This window comes from Rhinatrema bivittatum, chromosome 4 (assembly GCF_901001135.1).
Source record: "Rhinatrema bivittatum chromosome 4, aRhiBiv1.1, whole genome shotgun sequence".
NCBI classification, from domain to species: Eukaryota; Metazoa; Chordata; class Amphibia; order Gymnophiona; family Rhinatrematidae; genus Rhinatrema; species Rhinatrema bivittatum.
In genome coordinates, this window is record NC_042618.1 from 365,395,347 (window position 1) to 365,413,872 (window position 18,526).

General features: G+C 40.0%; 1 protein-coding gene across 6 annotated transcripts in view; it reads right to left on the bottom strand.

The window, feature by feature from the left end:
• RAF1 (Raf-1 proto-oncogene, serine/threonine kinase) overlaps window positions 1-17,879 on the bottom strand; it is a 250,516-nt gene extending 232,637 nt beyond the window's left edge. For 2 of the 6 annotated variants that reach the window (XM_029600795.1, XM_029600792.1), the window contains exon 1: window positions 16,413-16,810. The gene's annotated coding sequence lies outside the window, so the exon portion shown is untranslated. Of the gene's footprint in view, window positions 1-16,107; window positions 16,127-16,412; window positions 16,813-17,560 lie in introns of those variants that run through there. The other 4 variants (XM_029600790.1, XM_029600794.1, XM_029600789.1 and 1 more) reach the window with 4 other exon arrangements.
• Between the last annotated feature and the right edge of the window lie 647 nt (window positions 17,880-18,526).

Consider the following 18,526-nt stretch of genomic DNA (forward strand, 5'->3'; position numbering starts at 1 on the left):
GTACAGAGGTGGGTAAAAAATATGGGGATGAGGTGAGCAGAGATACAGAACAATGAGATGACATCAAACAAGCAGGCAGAGTCTGGAAACAAAGTGATAACAGCAGTAAAGTCCAGACTACTGACAACTGAGGTAAGTGTGAAAAGACAGAATGATCTGAGAACAGTTAAGCTCATAAATAACTATAGTGTACCATGAAGCCATTGTCTCTGTTCAGAATTAAGAGTGATGGTTTTAAGTTTTTTTTTATGCGTTCAGCGGTTTCATACTGGAGGGTTCCAGCATGTCCATTTATTCTTATTAATCTGCTCTTCTTCCAATGTAATATATGCCATCACCTGCCAGCAATGTCCCTCTGCTGGCTACATAGGACAAACAGGTCAATCTCTAAAGAAAAAAAATAAATGGACATAATTCTGACATTAGCTATGGCAACATTCAGAAACCATTGTCTATCTGGCCTTAAGGTTGCCATACTCCTAAAAAGGAACTTCAAAGGAACACTCCAGCTTCTCTGCTCTTGACTGAATGGCTCCTTACTGTAGGGGGACATTAAGTATTTTTTTTTTTTTGTAACAGGGGCAGCCATTTCAAGGGCATAGTTCTGCCGAATGATCTCTAGGACCCATCTGTCCTTCATAATATGGGATAAATCCTAAATCTAAATAAATCCTCGTAGAATCTCGATCAACAGCCACCTACTGGAGAAAGTGAAGAGCGAACCCACAAATACTCATTTGGAACCTCTGAGACCTCGCACACTTTGGGAGGCACTCTCTTGGCTTCCCTTCTGCCTACCCCAAAAATTGGGCCTAAATTGGGCCCCACTGCAGGGATGTGATGGGGGGGGAGGAGGGCTTTCAAGCCATTTCTCCCGCAGCATTCCTTCTCTCTCTTGCTGCCTAGCTCTCTCTCTCCCTTTTGTTTTATTTTAGCCTAGAGCTATGCAGGCAATAAATATAGTGCAACCAAGCCCAAATGGGACTTGGACTTTGGGAGGGAAGAACAGCTTTACCTGATAGTCCTTTGCCACCAATACTTCCCCTTTCTTCTTTTTCCGTTTTATGTTCTGTATCTCAGCATAGCTACCACCTAGCTGGAGGCAGAGAACTACTTAATACCCTGTTATCCCAGAATATGTTGGCTAACAACAGAAAAAAAGGAAAGACGCTTTCTGTAATCCCACTCGTCTGGACGGGTTTGCAGGGCAAAAAGGAAGATTTAGTTTATGGAGCCTCAAAATACAAAATGTTTTATCCATCAAGAAATAATGGTCCCCTTCAATGCTGGAAGTCTCCTTTCGTTGTGATTCCATAAAATAAAGTTATCAAAATAAAGACTCCGTAGTCAGAGTTTTGAAGTTTACAACTTCTTATAGCTACTTGTTACAGCAAACTGAGGGAAGAATTGCTTATAAAGACACACAGGCCTATACAGTACAGTGCGTTCCAGTGGAGCACACTGTTAGCCCAGGTTTGGATGCGCATTTTCAACGCGCTAGCTTTACCCCCGCGTCCAAACCCCCCCCCCCCCCCCGAAACTAATAGCGCCCACAACATGCAAATGCATGTTGATTTATTTATTTATTTAGAACTTTCTTATACAGACCTTCATGTAAAAATACATATCACATTGGTTTACCGCGAAACATCACTTCGGTTTACAACGGAGCAACATTTTGTAAAACCATTACATAGAACAGGGGTTATAACAAACTGGGGTCTAGGGTAATACATACCAAGCTATTGATGGCCCTATTAGTTATTCTCGCGCGATACAGAAAGTAAAATGTGCAGCCAAGCCACACATTTTACTTTCAGAAATTAACGCCTGCCCAAAGGCTGGCGTTAATTTCTGCCGGCGCCGGGGAAGTGTACAGAAAAGCAGAAAAAACTGCTTTTCTGTACACCCTCCGTCTTAATATCATAGCGATATTAAGTCGGAGGCCCCAAAAGTAAAAATTAAAAAAATAAATAAATATTTTTTAAAAATCGGCCCGCAGCCCGGAAGACAGACGCTCAATTTTGCCAGCATCCGTTTTCAGAACCCATGGCTGTCAGCGGGTTTGAGAACCAACGCCAGCAAAATTGAGCGTCGGCTGTCAAACCCACTGACAGCTGCCGCTCCTGTCAAAAAGGAGGCGCTGGGGACGCGCTACTTTCCCTAGAGCCTTCCTTTTACCGCGGGCCCTAATTTGCATAGGCCACCCTCCTGAATCGCACGCCCAGGAGAGTGGCCTGGGAGCTCGCCAGCTCTCCCGCTTGTTTTTCTATATTGGCCTGACAGTGAGGGCAATTTTTAAACAGCCCATAGGGTTCTTAGCTAACTTTAAAAAAACGACTCCCTATTGAGTTTCCCTTTGAAAACTCAGACCAGAAGGAGAATGGAGGTACCTGGCTTTCAGGCAGGTGCAAAGTGTGTGTTGAAACATTTATGTGGGGGAGGAGGGAATTCAAAATGAAATCTTTGTATAGTTTTCACTCCCATGCCTTAACCCTGCCCCCTTTCTGCCACAGGAATAAGTATGCATGCTCTGAGGGATAAGGCAATTTTCAAAACATGTGTTTGCCCTGCATAAAAAAATTCCAAAAACTGCCATCCCCAAGACTTATTTTTGCAATAAAAAGAAAAACAGATCTCATGGCTCTCTCTTTTCTTATAAAACACTGTTAAGTTCTCTTGTTGAATGATTTTACACAGCCATAGGATCTAAACTGAATTCTTGAGCCCAGCTTCTGCTCCTCAGTGTTAGGAATGTTAAGGAGGAAGCATTCCCAGACCTTGCAGGGAGTTGTAGCCATCGCTCAACAGTAATACCTAACGGTCAGATGGGCCAACCTTAGCCAGCTTCCATAGAGAACCATGATTTAGAGCACCTGGCTAAGGACTATCACCATAATGACTTGACAGAGTTGGGAGAAGAATATTAAAAGGGAAAAAAAACCTGGGTAGTTGTGAATGAAGGTTCATGGTACTATAACCCAAGAGAAGCTAGTTCCAAATTAACTAGAAGCTGCAAGAAGGAGGAAACTAACAGCCATAAATAAATAAAAATAATAGTTGCTCTGATTGAAACAAAAAAAAAAAAAAAAAAAGGAAACTGTAACAAGAATATCAAGAATTAAAATTATAGTCCCTTGTTAGTAGTACAGACCTACTGTTGAACAAAGGATTTTAATTTCTTTCAGCAGTCTTATGAGATGCCTGAGGAGGGATATGATAGAGATCTATAAAATCATAAGCAGACTGGAACAGGTAAATGTGAATCTTCTATTTACTCTCAGAATATAGAAGGACTAGGGAGCACTCCATGAAATTAGAGAGTAGCACATTTAAAACAAATTGGAGAAATTCTCTATTCAATGCACAAATAAGCTCTGGAATTTATGCCGGAGGATGTGGTTAATGCAGTTAGTGTTGCTGGGTTTAAAAAAGCTTGGATAAGTTCCTGGAGGAAAAGTCCATAAACTGCTATTAATCAAGGTGACTTAGGAAATAGGCATTGCTCATTACCGGTATCAGTAGCTTGGGATCTATTTAATGTTTGGGTACTTGCCAAATACCCAAACCTGGATTGGCCACTGCTGAAAACAGGATGCTGAGCTTGATGGACTCTCAGTCTGACCCAGTATGGCAACTTATGTTCTTAAAGATCCATAGTGGCTTCAAATCTTTACTTGAACTTCTGGATAACTGAAGATCAATCCGCTCTGCAAAACTAATATATTAGCAAGAGACTTTTTTCTTGCTAAAATTCTACTTTTGTCAGACTATTCAGAAAATATATCTTGAATGCTATGGAAACTGATATGAAATATATTAAGTGCCAGAAAGTATCAATGACTTTATTAGAAAATCTCTTTAGGTATAGCTTGATACTCATTTAAAAGTGCCCCTCCTCAATTTAACCCCACCTAGTTTAGTTTAACAGAATTTGATTTACCACCTTTCTATGCAAAATCAAAATGAATGACAACTAAAACAAATACAATACATATAATCCATAATAAATACAAAAAGTCAGTGGCAAAAGAATAATTTAAATGGCTGACTAAAAAGCCAGGCTTTAATACTTCTAAGGAACTTAACACAATTAGTGTTATGTCCAGATGTCATATGGTGCTTCATAAGAAAAAGCTGAGCAACTGCTTGAATCCAGCCTAATAATAAAACGTATAATCAAAAAGGTCTCCTATCTAGCCCCTAGCCTTTGGAACATCTTACCTTTGCCGTTGAGAGCAATAAGGGAATACAGTAAATTCAGGAAGGGCCTAAAGACTTGGCTTTTCTCCAGAGTCTTTGTCATCTCACAAACCCCAATATTCTTTGATTAACTCTTTTATATAGGGCATTATAATACAGATGCCATCTTATTCTGTGAGTTGTATTACAAAGGTCCCCTGTATTATTGTTTATTCAATTTATATTTTGTGGTAACATTGAAAATATTGAAAAAGGTTATTTTACATTTTATAGTTTATTGTATAACAACTGATTGTATGTTGAGTTTTTTTGCTTAACTGTTTAATTGTACATCACCCTGACTGCAGTTTAAGAAACTATACTAAATCACAGAGATCATACTGACTGATAATAAACAAGAAGATTTGAAAGGTACTGCAAGTGATCTCTCTGAATCTGTTTAAAAACCACAGAAAAAGTATTTTGAACTTGATGTGATAAGATTTTTCAATAACAACTTCACTGACTTCCAAATGAGACATGAGCACACTTTTTTTAAATTAAAAATTATCAGAGCTGCAAAATTCTGTAGCAATGAAAATTGGTTAGTCAATGTAACTGGTAAACAAAGACAGAAAATGCTACAGTAATATAGTTCACGCTTTTAAGCAAGAAAAAAAAATATAAAAGTAAAGAGATCATGCTCTTCAAGAAATGACCTTAACCAACAATTAAAGCAAAAAAATGACAAAGACAAAATCCTCTCAGTCATGGCCTCGTTACCTTAACTCAAATCCTCGTCTCCTGTCGGTCTGTCTTGACTAGACTAACAGGCCGATATAGTAAAAGTCGAGGGACAGCGGGCGAGCGCCCACTCTCCCGGCGTGAGCAAAGGCCACTCTCCTATGCGCGCGATTCAGTATTCAAATGAGGGCATGTGGTAAAAAAAGAGGCACTAGGGACACTAGCACGTCCCTAGAGCCTTTTTTTTGATAGGAGCGGCAGCTGTCAGCGAGTTTGACAGCCGACGCTTAATTTTGCCGGCGTCTGTTCTCAAACCCGCTGACAGCCACAGGTTCGGAAAACGGACTTCGGCAAAATTGAGCGTCCGGTTTTCAACCCGCGAGCCGATTTTAAATTTTATTTTTTTTAATTGGTTTTTTTTTTACTTTTGGGACCTCCGACTTAATATCGTCATGATATTAAGTTGGAGGGTGTACAGAAAAGCAGTTTTTACTGCTTTTCTGTACAATTTCCTGGTGCCAGCAGACGTTAACGCCTACCTTTGGGTAGGCGCTAATTTCTGAGAGTAAAATGTGCGGCTTACTGAATCACGCGGGAATAACTAATAGGGCCATCAACATGCATTTACATGTTGCGGGCGCTATTAGTTTCAGGGGAGTTGGCCGCGAGTTTTCGACTCGCTATTACCCCTTACTGAATAAGGGTTAAAGTTACTGTACTGTATCGGCCTCTAAGTTCCTAAGAGCATGGGTGGTCTATTATGTATCTCTGTACAACACCAATTATGGCTGCATCTAGTATGCACTATGCAAATAATGATGATTAATTATTTTTCTTGCATTCACCAAGACAAACTGGACAAGTTGCCAAATGGAGCTCCCTGAAAACCAAGTATGTTGAACCTTCTGATCTACACTTAAATTTGTGTGGTACCAACTATATAGCTTGCTGTGGCTAGTTATGAATTACCATTCTTCAAAATAATTTGATGAAGAAACCATTTTTCATAATGAATTAAATTTATATTAAACTGTCCTGCTAGGACAACATTCTCAGGTTCAATAAGTGACCGTCACTTCCTAGGTTTTGCCTGGATTTTCATTTCTGTTACCATCATTTTGACTAACCATACGATGATTGATCTTCTTAAACCACGTAGTGTCAAACAGATGAAAACATGGAATCATTCTGAACTCCAGAATCTCAATACATCATCTGGATTCCTTTGGGACACCTGCTATAAGCTGGTGTGCCTTCCCACGTGCTCTGCATCCATCAGAAACGCATCCCTGATGACTACTGGGGAGTTTTAACGGTCCTACATTGCTTGCTTAGATTCTCCTCAGTTTACCTTAATGTAAATTACCAAAAATTCCCAGAAGTATAACCACTTATATTTTGGACCAGTGGCCTACAGATGAAAGGCTCTGTAAATACTTAATTTCCTGTTCATCAAGGATTCTCTCCATATGTAAAGGCAGGAAACAAACAAAACGTAACAAGTAATGTAATTATACCAAATCAGACCAACCAACGTTAAGAAGAGAGCTTCACACATGTACTACTTTTTGAAGAAAGATTTTAGGCTAGTACCTGTCCATTCTGAATTAGACTGGAAGAAGCAGGACTACCAACATCACAATACAAAGAGGGCAAGTGTAACACAGTGGTTTGGCCATCAGGTTGAAAACCGGGAAGCCAGAGTCTGAAACCCACTTTTCACCACTGATGCTCCTCAGAGAAGTCATCGCCCTCCGCTAGCTCACGGACAAATAAATTGTAAGCCCTTTGAGACAGGGCCTTAACTGTACCCGAGACTGTAACCTGCAGAGCTGGATTTGGAAAAGGCAACTAATTAAATCCCAAAATCTAAAGCCAAGTTGTTAAAAAATCCAGTGGTGGCGAAAAATCTCCCTAAAGGACCCCTTGCGGCAGTTTTGCTAGAGAATGAAGTAGTACAAAAGGCAAAACGTTTATAACAAAACAGAAGAGAGGGAGGCTAAGATTAGAAGAAATGGGTTGTACAGAGAGATAAACAGAGTCCATTCCACAGACAAAGCGGCATACTGCAAAAGGAATAAAAAAAGGGAAGGGCAAGGATTTGGGCATGGAAAGCATCAAGTGATACCAAGATCTCTCTCTGCCAGAGAAAAAGGAAAAATAATGTAAAATATTCTGCATAGGTGGCACACTAAAACAATGCTTAATAACTAATACCGCAGAAGTAAATATTAATGAATGCTCCTAAAGAATTTTCACAAACTGTGATGAGGAAATTACAAATATCCAAACAATACTTTTGTGAAAGTTTCTATAGAAGTGAAATTTGATAACATAGAAACAGGATGCCCTATTCCCAATTTTAAAAAAACCCAAAAAGTCCATACCCTTTTCACTGCTAAGTCTCTCAATTACGTTCAACACACTGCAGCAACCGACGGGAGCAAAGGAGAGACCGCTGGCTCATTCTGATAGTTTTAAGCCTTCCAAAAAGATGTCACATACAGCTTTTCAAACCAACCAAAATTTTGTAAAATTTCAAAATAAGTCTGGGGCTCCAAAAGGGGGAAAAACCACAGATGACCATGAAGGTTAAGACGACAGCTGGGATCTATCCACACAACACATTGCACAGAAAGAAATGAGCAGATGATCTGTTCCAAGAAACTGCGTCAACTGTTTGGATTACATAATTGTATAGTGTAAGCCGGGCTTCTGAGCTCGGCTGTGAGGACAACTTTTCAAACAGATTCTTTTGTGTGCTCACTGCTGGTCTGTGGAACACAATTTACAGCAAAAATACCACAGAAGAGTACCAAGAGTTATTTTATTTAATGCTACAGGATAAAATACAACAAAGAAAGGCTGTAACATCAGCTGGCCCCTTTCTATAAACCTCCTGGGTACATGTGGGTATATATATGTGTGATCTACCGTGAACTTTAAAAGGCTCGAGCAATGGGAAGAATGAAAACCCTGGGGCTAAGCTGCTTTCAATTAAATTCAAAAGCAGTAGTTTAGCGCACAAAAAGTTGCTACAAATTCTGAAACAGCTATGAACTTCATCGGAAGTCTGCAGACTATTCGCAATTCATGTTCTATCATGGCAGAGACATACAACAAATCTAACAGTTCTAACCCGCAAAAAAAAAACCCCAGCAGAACGAGTCTTCCTGCCATCTATCTTCAGCCAACTTAAACAATGCAGCAATTTCTCACTGATTAAGATTGATGAATATCCCAGTTCTTTTTTTTTTCCTTCCCTTTTCGCCTCAAAACATGCCTGATGAAACAGCAACAGCAAGATGGATTAAAAATAAAATTATTTCAAATGAGGTTGCAAGCGCAGTACAAACAAATACCATTGTCATGCGACTGAAAGATTTGGCTTTGGTCCTTTTTCTTTTTTTAATCTTTTACAAGTTCATAAATAGTACATAAATCTTTTTTTTTTTAAAGATTTTGTCTGTTTCTAAATGGAATTTGTTTAAAACAATTTATATTGTACCTGGCACAATACCAGTTGGGTGCCCGGGCCCAATTTCTGTACTCTATGCCAGTTGGGTACTGCAGATGCTGTGGAAGCAGCATCTACAGTTACTGGGGTAGGAATCCCAACCATTATGCAAGAGCAACACCTTCTGGCTTGCTAAGAGCTCACGTGGGCTGGGGATCCAAAGAGCATCAGAATCCATAACCACTGACCTGTTTTAGAAATGTCAAATCCGCAGTCTGAGCTTAGGGATAATGTGAAAGAATGACCCTTTCCGTGATTTTTCCTTTTGAGGTATGGATTATTATGTATGGATTTCTGTAGCTCATTGTGAATGGAGGAGCATGCAAGTAACAAGTTTCTTAAATAAAAATAAATACAGGAATGGCTGGGCAGGATGGGGCCATTAAAAACTGGGAAAGGTGCCAAGTATCTGCAAATGAACGCTCATAATACCACAATCCCCAACAGTGGCCACTTCCAACTGAGCTGGAAACCCAAAAGACCAGCAGAACTGCCAGCTCTCGCACCCCCAACAAAATCTAAATTGACCATTTAGAACCTCAAAAGATTCACAAGTTTTCAGGTATCATTTCATTCAATTTTACAGGAGTTTGCTTAGTTGAAAACAAAGACATGGAAATCTATATTTGTTGTTGAAAATCAACTGCAAAGAATAAACCACTACATATGTTAAGACATGTTCTCAGTACATAAAATATTCAACTCAATATTTAGCACAACAGATACATCAAGACAAAAAGTTATAATAACTGAGCTGGTTTTGAAGAAAACCGGATTCTTTGCAAGTTTTGACATGGAATATGGGCCTTTTGAAGGCTCATGTACAACATCTTACATAAATTTTATGCTGGACCACTTAAAAGGCATTAGAACTTGCACAGAATGCACAACAGATACAGGGTCAGATGTACTAAAGGGATTTTACCTCTCTGAGTCTATCGGAAAATTGCTCTATGCATCTGACTCAGAGCATCTTATTCAAGAACGCTTTTTCCCCCACCAGAGGAAAGAGGTATTTCTGAGTAAGCTCCATATAACTGCAATATGAAGGTGACTTTATCTCATTAATAGAAGTCTCCCTAGTGTCCAAAGAAGATCAGAGCATACTACTTTAAAAAAGGCTTTAAAGATTTGGGATATGCCTTCCAAATCCGGCTCACAGAAAAATATTCACTATAAATAAAATAAAATAAATAAATAAATAGATAAATAAAACCCACAAACGACGATAAGGTCAAGGTGCAGAGGTATGAGAATACTTATATCTACTGCTCAAAAAAAAGGACCTGCACTGTGGAAAATGACTAAAATACAAACTAAGCGTCTATTGCACATGTTTTAGAGGCACAAATGGGACATATTTTCTGAGACTTAAGTGGCTTATCCCATTTTGGGCAGATGGGGAAAATGCTTAGTAAATTGGAACTTATAACTAAGTGTGAATAAAAATTCCAAGGCTTTAAGCGCTGTGCCTGGCACCTACACTGAGCAAAGGAGTGAAGCCGGGCCCAGAAGCCAAAGTCTGTGTCAGAGGCCTAACTCAAGAATGTGCTACTATCATGCCGAGAAACCACTATGCTGCTAGCAGAAGTGCCAAGAGTTGTCCCTAATCCTTGTACTAATGTGCTGGGGAGGGGGGGGGAGAGAATAACTAGAAGGAGTGGAAGAAGCCAGGAGAGGCGACTATAGTGCTGGGAAAGAAAAGGGGTAGAGGAGAAAGCAAAAAAAAAAAAAAAAGTAAAAACAAAAAAAACCATTATAAGCAAAATTTAACACACACACAAAACAAGCAAAATAAAAACAAGTTGAAAAAATTCCCTACCATTTGAAAAAAAGTTTGGCTGGCACCTACGATTTCTAATTTTTCCCACTCCTGCCTATAGACATTTCAAATTGCCACAATTTCTCATAACTATAAAACTGTTGTGATATCTTGACGTGAAGGATTTAAGGAAAACAACTCCCCCAATACCTCAAGTACAAGGATCTGGCAGATCTCAAAATATCTACTTCTTCAGATGTGCCAGGAATTTGTGACCCAGACTGTCAGAAACAGAATGCCGGGAACGATGGAGCTTGGTCTGATCCAGCATGGCATTTCTTATGTTTCTGCCAAATGTCCAAGTCAAAATGCTTATTCTACTGACTGGATGATCACATGCCTACAATGCATATTTATTAGATTACCTATCTGTTCATTTTTCAGGACATTTTTATCCATTGTTATTGATTTTTAGTCCATAGAGAAAAAGATCACATCTAGACTGACAACATCTGAAGCATACAATTCCAGTTCAAGATTTTGATTTTCAAAAGTAAAATGAACAATGGCAATACTGTTGCAACAATGCAAGGAAGTTCCTATTAAAAAAAAAAAAGTTACACTTGAGGAGCCATTGCAACAAACAAAAAAAAAAAGAAATTATATTAAAAAGTTCTACCATTATTTTCAAAATCTCCCCATTACCTTGATGACTACAAGCACTTATTAAGCTCAGCATGCATGTTTATACCATCAACATTACATGTTTCTAAACATGTAATGGCAATCAGAAAGCTTTTCTAGTACGAAAAAAGAAACAGCGATAGACAAAGTAGTTTCTAGCATTTTCTGGACCAAGCCTGTGTAAATGGTTTAACAACTATTCCAGCATTTTATAAACAAACAATGCTGCTTTCATTCTTTGAAGTGTTTCACAATAGTCTATTTAAGTATAAAAATATTATGCATTTTTTTTTAATTACAAAGAAGTGTTATGGAATTAAAATACACCTATCTAAAAAGGAAAAAAAAAAAAAACAGATGCAAAGAAAGCAGTTACAATCAAACTTTGGTTACCTACCTTGATAGGCAGTAGCCAGAAAAACACTATCATATCTGTTTGCAGGTCAGTAAGTGGGACACTGTCCCACTTGGGGGAAAAAAAAAAACAAAAACCCCACTTTCTGACATGAACCCTTTCGAAAAATCAGTCTCCATTACTGTGAGCCCAATAACTGAATGCAAATTGAACAGTAAAGATGCCTTTTCCACCACAAGATATTGCTCAAACCATCATACTGCCCCTCATTCAAGGCAACTGTAGTGGATTAAAGTTCTACACTACAGTTATGAAGTATCTGCATGTAATGTCTTCCCTTCCCCTAGCCTCCTGCATACAGTTTTTTCTCACACCCAGCTGGCCTTCACGTAAAACGGACCTCAGCTCCAGCGGCAGATTACACCACACTAGAAGTCCACTCCTTCACAGACCCTATGACCACTGCAAAAGCACAGACACTAACTGCACACCAACAGTGGACAGCTGCCTCCCAAGGTGGCTATTACTGTAATGCCGAACAGAAGTCTCGGGGATCTGCCCCTCATTCGTGCACGCATCCAAATGGCCTATGGAGGCGGCAATGGCAGCACAAAAAAAAAAAAAAAACCCCTTAAAGATAAAGGAAATTAAACAGTTTCAGCTTATTACGTGGAGCCTCAGGACATAAGGGCAGTTCAGAGATATGACACTATCCTGTAGGTAGACGTGTACATTCCATAGGATCCAGCTGAAACAAAAGGTACAGGACAAATGAAAAGAAACCCTATGCAAAAAGAATTTTCAACAAAAGCCACATGACATTACAAAGTAATATAAATCACAAAATATGCTCACTAAAGCTTCTAATGAAGAGATCCAGTTGGTCTCCAAAGCTCACATAATGCAAAACATCTTTTATAGGTAGTTCCTTTAAAAAGGTCTCCCATCTCGCAAAGATTTCGGTTCTCTCCAGGAGCTACTGGAACTCTGGGCTGCAAAAGTTTGAAACTATTTGAAAAGGTATCTCCCACAATGTCCTCCAAATACCTTTTGCAGTGTCAGATGGTTTTACACCAAAGAGGGGTCCCAGAAAAAAAAAAAAAAAGACAAAACAACCACACATACACCATCTGCAGTTGTTTCAGGATCCCAAAATATTTGCAGAATTAGTATTTCTGCACACATTTTTTTTTGTATTCAAGATTCAAACAACGTGTCTGAATCACAAGTAAAGAGCATGGGTCTTTGGACCTTTCTTGGTTTTCCCTTGGGAATCACACCAGCTGGTGAGATATTATGTAAATAGGACACAGACAAGTTAAAAGGGTACTGTATGTACAGCGTCATTTTGTTGTCTCATTCCAAAGCATAGTCTGGCAGCAGTGCTTCAGCCTGATTTTAACTCCTGCTTTCCTGCTTCAATGACCAAGGACAAGAAATAGAAGCCCTAGTGAACTCATGGACTTTACTAGACAATGTACACTGTGTACACGTTGCTCCCACATTATCTCCCTGCTCCTGAGACAGCAGCATTTCAATATTCAAGGTTAGGAAACATGGATGCCAGGCCATGTTTAAAAATTCACCAAACTGGCCTAGAAAGATAAAGCTCTGATAGTGTCCATTAACCCATTCCATCACAAAAACATTAAAAGTTCCCAGAACTCCTCCTTTCAAAAAAAAAAAACAAAAAACTCAATCATTGCACTTACAAAATCAAATTCCTTCTTAGAAGAAAAAACAGTCATTAATAAAAAGTTTTGCAATTTATATTTGCAATTTCAAAAAGAAGAATGTTACCTGCAGAAATACAATGTTATTTCCAGCCCTGGCAACTTACAGATCTCAATACCACCTCCCAAACAGGCCGATACAGAACAGTGCACTCGGCCACGTGCAAGGTTTATCCCCCGTTTGAACGCGCATTTTACACGTGCTATTATTACCCCTTATACTGTAAGGGGTAATAGCGTGTGGAAAACGCGCAGCCAACCCCCCCCGAAACCAATAGCGCTCATCACATGCAAATGCATGTTGATGAGCCTATTATTAGTTATCCCCGCACATTTTACTCTCAGAAATACCTGCCCAAATGGCGTTTAATCACGGACAACACTGGTAAAGTGTACAGAAAAACAGCGATATTAAGTCGGAGGTCCCAAAAATTAAAAAAAAAAAAGCTGTCCGCCGGCCCGCAGGTTGGAAAACGGACGCTCAATTTTGCCGGCATCCGGTTTCCAAACCTGTGGCTGTCAGCGGGTTCGACAACCGATGCCGGTAAAATTAAGTGTGGTTGTCAGACCCGCTGACAGCCGCTGCTTCCGCTACTAAGGAGGCGCTAGTATCCCTAGCATCTCCTTATTAGCGCGGGCCCTAATTTAAATAAAAACTGAGCACAGACTCTCCCACAGAGTTTTTTTGAATCAGCCTGCAAGGCAGCATCAGAATAAGTGAAGATATTACATCAAGCTCTACCCTGTCATAATTACAAACTTTTGGGCCAGTGTAATAAACTGAGCATACTAGAACTGTGCACTGAAATTCAGCACATAGTTAAATGCGCAATCTAATTTTTAAAAAATTCTCATGCAGTAAGCTAACTGTATGCTAATGAATGTTTTCTGTGTCTACACTAGAACTCCATCTTCTGCCCGTAGACTAACATTAATCCTAGAAACTTTATTCTACCTTCGACTAGCAGTTAAGCTCCCGGCGCACCTCTCAGCATTTGGGGGGGGGGGGGGGGGGGGGTGTGAAATAGCTAATACCATCATTAGCATGGGATTTCCATGCTAGGGCACCAATTTAAACGCATAAACTCGTCACTGCATCAGCAGTAAAGATTTTGCCCAAAAAAACGTGCGCACAACTGCGGGTTAAACTGTATGCTCTGCCAAGTGCACCTTTTTAAATCAGCCTCCTTGTTAGTACACATGAGTTCTAATAAAATGGACAGCTAAACGTTGCCATTAAACTAATGGAATTCTAGAAGCTAATGCAGATTTTTTTTTAAAAGTTACAATTAAAAAAAACACTTCAATATTAAAAATGTAATAACACCAAGACAACATCCTTATTAATTCCTAACAGGGAAAAATTAATATGAGAAAAAACAATCAACTCTTAGTTTGCCTTTTCATCCCTTCTCTTCATGCCAAAAACAATAATTTAAAAATGATATCCATTCCTCTGGAAGATACCAGCACACGGTATCTCTCTTTGTATGGAAAAAAAAAAAAAAATTAATCTGTGAAACTGGAGGAAGAGTACCAAAACACAAAAATAGAGTAGATCTAGATATAAAACAATCTTCAGTCTATTTACCATGTTTATCTCTCAAGCACTCTTCTAACTGCACCAGAGTCATCTGTTCAGATGCAATTTCTATTTAAGCTTGCCTATTAAGGAACCCGTGTACTAAAGGATTTCTCCCATTTTGTGTCTATGGGATAAATATTTAGTATGTAAGGCCCTAAGTTTGTGGAATTTACAGGGCTGCCAACATTTTCTTCCCTTGAAATCAGATACTTATCAGTTGGCTTCATGCCTTGTAACATACTGCCAACTGAATTCCATTTTCACATTTAATCTCACTGCAAACTCAGTTTTTAGCAGCTTTGAAAGAAATATAAACAAGAAAATTTATTTGCTAAGTCATGTGCATGTAATTTGTTCTACCCGCATATAATATCCCATCAATTTAGAAAGATAATACCCAACTGTTGACAAATGCAAATCAAGAGCACTTTATTTCAAGTTCAATAGTATTTATTTAGCAAAATCTAAGAACTTCTCCTTAAATCTGGGAACACAAACAATATCCATCAACTAGCTATATTTTGGATGTAAATGATTACATTTTTTCCTTGTGCCCGTTTCTTTAATTGGAAACAAGTAGTTGAGAACAAAATAGTTGTCAGTTTTTACCAGCCATGGTCAGACTAAATCTGGACATACCCATCACAGTTATCAAAAGTTAAGAGCTTGTCACAAATCACGGTTTAGGGAATCCACTAAAAATGTTTGACTTAACCATTTTATGATAAATACTGAGGACACAATGAAAGAAAGAATCTATAAAATGCTTTGCAAAGAGAAATCAGAATATATAATTCAATTCACTTCAAAACATTAAAAATAAGCTTTGTAGACATGACAAAGGAACTGATTTATGAAAAGTGCAAAACAAAAATGTAATCAATCTGGTAAAGCCACAAGTATGCAAGAATCTCATACAATACAAATTTATATCGCAATTAAGAGATACTTTAGATTAGAGGGCAGACGTTCCTAACCACTAACAGAAAATAAAAATCAATTAATAAATACTTCATTATAGGTAACTAGTTAGTAATAAGTAGTACATGATTATGAATGTTGCTGTTGTCTATAGAAATGTTCGCAGGCACCTGCTGCTGGGACATAAGGGGGCTAGCCCTCAGTTACATGTCATCAGCAGCTCCTCCAAAGGATAATACCAGCCAGAAAACTGCAAAGGTGCTGTCATCTGCTCAGCAGAAACTAGCGTCAGAAGGATTAAAAGAAAAAAAAGACGGGGTCTTGTGATGTAAGACACGCCCTGCGGCATACAGACCCCCTTTCCAAAAAAACACTACATTTCAGTGTCTTTCTTCAAAGTTTTCAAAAACGAATGTAAAAGCAATGCGAGTAATTAATTATACAAATTCCAGACATCAGCAGGGTAACAGACTATCTGATCTTGCTGTTTTAGATCAATCATTTGCAAAGGGAAAAAAGAATCTACTCCATTAACAAAAAAGTGCTTCACAGTTAATTTGTTTTTTTATTTTAAATAAAATTAAAATTGTATCTATACTAATGACTTAAAAAAATAGACCTCACGGGTGAGTAACACAGTTCTGCAAGTGCAGGTATGCAATCGGAGGAAGAAGGGGAAAAAAAAAAAAAGTTTCGCCATTGTTTTAGCAAGTTCTTCTAGTTCAGCCGAAAAGGACTACCCCATCAGGCGGAGAACTGACAAGAAGCCTGACGGCAAAGAGAAGAGGAGAAAGCCCGAATCCTGCGGCTGCATGGGCCCCCTTCCCTCCCCTCTTTCTTTTTTGGCAGGGGGGGAGGGCAGAGAGGAAGAGGGGAACGGGACGCGCTTTGTGCATCGGCGGAGCTGGATGAGCGATCCTGTGTCCTACCTGAAAAGAGTTAAGCGTCCGTCCCCGTCGGGGGGCTAGAAAACGGCAACGGTGGGGCGCAAAGGACAGGTCACATGCTGCGTGTTCCAGGCACAGTCGGGTCAAACCTCCTCCTTCTCCTCCAAAGGCGAGCACACAACAACAACAAAAGTTTGGTATCCAAACTAGGATTCGCTGCTCAGGACGGGCTGTGTCTCCTCCTCTTCCCCCTTCTCCCTCGCAGCAATGCAAGCTTAAAATAAACCAGCGACCGCTCTCGGCCAGGCAAGTTCTGACGGCGCAGGGAGCGAGGTTAGTTAGTAAACATAAATAATGGTTTCGCCGCCGTAACCAAGCTTCGGCGCGGACAAATCAAGAGTTAACACCCCAAGCGCCGCCCACTGACGTCAGTATCCTCCCCCGCCCCGCCTAGCCGAACCAGCTTGCTGCCTTTTCGCTCGCGCTCTCTCTCTCTTTTAATTCCTCCGCCTAAGATGGCGGAGAGAGCGTCAGCATGGTTCCTCCACCCCCCCACTAAACTCGCCAGGACTCCATTTGGGAGGAATCGATTCTATCGGCGTTCGCCGGATTATGAAACCGGGTTTTTTTTTATTTTTACACTCTCTCGGTAGGCGATCGCAGTGGTCGATTTCTTTCTGGGTTAGATGTCACCGCCATTATGGGCTGATGGAGGAGGAGGAGGACGTTTAAGGAGTGAAAGTTGGGGCGGGCGCCGTTTGTTGAGGAATTTATTTAAAAGTTGGTGTACAGAGTAGGGGGGAGTAGTCCAGCAGTCGAACTAGAAAACAGTGAAATAAATATACGGGCTAGAGTTTTAGCAGAAAGATTTCAAAGACACAAGGAGGCTTGGAAACGCCCAGCAATAAAGTTTTGGAAAAATTTGAGAATGAGAAAGTGGCTGGGCTTTTTTTTTTTTAATCTTGAAATAGACAGCTAGTAAACTTTTTTTTTAACAACTTGTAAACACGATACAACAAACTCTAAACCAGCAGAAGTAAACGCACATTAGCTGGTTTATGGCACAAGCTAAGAGGGAGTGAATTTAGTGTTTATTAAGCTATTGCCCATTCTCTGGGTCCGGCGGTCTGGTTAAAAGGGAAGCTTATACAGCCGAGCTCCCCTTTGCGAGCCAGACATCACCCGTTTACCTGCAGTTTGCCGGCGCTGGCTCTGCCTTGTGTGCTGCTGATTCTGTGAATCTCCTGCGGGGATTGCCTTTCGTTGCTGGCTCATTCTTTTCATCGAGCCCCTAAAGCTGCTAGCTTTCCCTTGTGAGCTGCTGATTTCTGTGAATCTCCTGCGGGGATTCCCTGGCTGCTTTTCCTTGCTGGCTCAATCGTTGCAGTGAGCCCCACACGCTGCTCTACAAAAGCTTCCTGCACATGTGCTTCCTTGCTTTTCCTCCCCCACTGGTTTCAGAGACCTTGCTGCAGGAAAAGGGTGTCGCTGAGGCTGAGCAGATCAACTCCTCAATTCATCACACAGTATTGTTAAAAAAAAACAAAAAAAAACCAACCCTGTTTTTATTCCAGATTCCTGCCCTTCCCCCTATTCCCACATGGTCTGGGAACCTTCCCAGCCGTTAGCAATGCTTGCTTCTAGCTATCCTTGCTTTACTTCATAAGCTGCTACAAGGGAAAGCAATCCCATTAACTGTGCTGTGGCTTACTTGCTTTCACTTTGTTTTAAAGGGCCAGCAGCCCCTTATAGGAATTTGTGGACAAGGGTCCCCTTTTTTCCCTCATGCCTGCCTGCACACAGAACGGGAACCGGACCAAGTTAATTGCATTAATTTGCACATGTTGTTTGCATTATCTACTTGCTAGCACTTGAGATTTCACGTTTGCATCGCGTTCCCTGTATTAATAGGTTGGCATATTTAATTTCTGTCTCTAAGTTGTTCCCTAGCAGTGTTTATCTTATGTTGTTCTCAAGTGCTTGGGCAGCGTTTACACTGTGTTTTTGCTTGCATTTGCAATTTTCCTCAGATGATCACGTATGCACACTGTATTTTCCTGGGATAGCACTGAGCTTGGTTGTTTATGTACAGATTCGGGGAGCGGTGATCATGTGTACACACTGTATTTTCCTCTGGGATAGCACTGCACATGGCT